Source organism: Ciona intestinalis, unplaced genomic scaffold (assembly GCF_000224145.3).
Source record: "Ciona intestinalis unplaced genomic scaffold, KH HT000101.2, whole genome shotgun sequence".
Taxonomy (NCBI): Eukaryota; Metazoa; Chordata; class Ascidiacea; order Phlebobranchia; family Cionidae; genus Ciona; species Ciona intestinalis.
Genome location: NW_004190423.2, coordinates 432,974 through 434,436, shown reverse-complemented (window position 1 = coordinate 434,436; position 1,463 = coordinate 432,974). Strand labels below are relative to the sequence as shown.

Below are 1,463 nucleotides of genomic sequence, written 5' to 3'. Positions count from 1 at the left end.
CATGCGTCACCATGAAAGGCAATTAAAGTTTAGGCGTTTGAATAAGATACTGGTCGTGCCATTTTAGACGAAGTTTATTACTTTTACAGTAAACCATAGTTGGTCTTGTCGTTTTTCGATTCATTTCGTAACACTTGATTCTGATCATAGGCAGCGCATACACTTCGCTTTATAATAAGGTAAATATTGATGCTTACTCTTGAGCGAGTTGTAACCCAAAGTTTAAAATAAGTCTGTAGTTAAAGTTTAGCGTTTAAGCTTTTCGAAGCGCTATAGGACTGCAACCTTCTTGAGCGCTCACTGATTAGGAACAGGCGGGTAGACGGGCGCATAGACAGAGACGCAAAGAGATAATTGTACTCACTTGCTCCGGGGTGGTATAGTTACTGGTTGTGTGTTGGAAGCGCTGATTGCAATGGCGGTCTCAATGAAGGAAACTAAGCAGGTGATGACGTATTTGTAACTTATATATTGTATGAATGAATGTGACTTAATTATTCTAATATGTTTGTGTGAATGGAAATGTGTATGTTATTTAGTTTTCTCGCATGGTGAGGAAGCCACAGTCGTTATAATACGGTTGTTCTGTTTCATACACCCCGCGACCGCTTACAAGTTACTGCTCATATGGAACCTAGTTATCATCGCGTGACAGAGAAACCACAGTCGTTGTAACACGATGTACTTGTATTATACTTGAATGTATTAATGTATATATATATATATATATATATTGAACGTGTTAATTATATTGTATCGTTTTTAAATAGATGATATATTGTATGTTTTATAGTTATCCTCGCATGGAAGAGCAGCGACAGTTAGCATAACACAAGCGTTCTGTTTTATACACTTTGTGCCTGCTTATGAGTTACCATGCATCTAACTTTGTGGGTGATTGTTTTCTTTATAACTGACGAATTAAACAACCAATTAGTGACCACTGGGTTAAAGAAATTGTGGATAAGTGTCTTGCTCAAAGACACATACGCCAACAGTTAGTAATAATTAAGCGATTATCGGGCATATGTTTTACATGCAGCTTATTAACGCGTCTTCCGCTATGTCATTTACTGACTGTTTGTTATAACGCTTTCTTCGTATCTTACAGTTTAAACAAGGGGCTTAAGGCTTGGCGTAAGTTTAACCATAGGAGAATAAGTAGTAAAATATTACACAGTGTATGCGCAGTGTTTACCCGGTTTGTTTACCGTGTGTGGCAACTTTTATGTCTTTAATGAGTTATAGGTGGTAACCCGAGCACGGGGTGTATGTCCCTGATGTATAGTAGAGTGGGGGAAGATGGGACACCTTTTCAATCTATTTTCTCCTCCAATTTATTAGTAAACAAACATTCAACGATTTTTTATAAAACTTTATCCTCACGACTCCCATAGACCGTTGTTAATTGTTTAAAACACGATCAGGATATGTTGTTATTATGTGTCAAAGGTGTCCCATCT

The 1,463-nt window shown here is 37.4% G+C and overlaps 1 protein-coding gene across 1 annotated transcript in view; it reads left to right on the top strand.

Annotated features, from left to right (window-relative positions):
- Positions 1-1,463, top strand: part of LOC100175170 (solute carrier family 2, facilitated glucose transporter member 5-like) — an 8,315-nt gene that overhangs the window by 473 nt on the left and 6,379 nt on the right. The gene's annotated exons all lie outside the window — the stretch shown is intronic.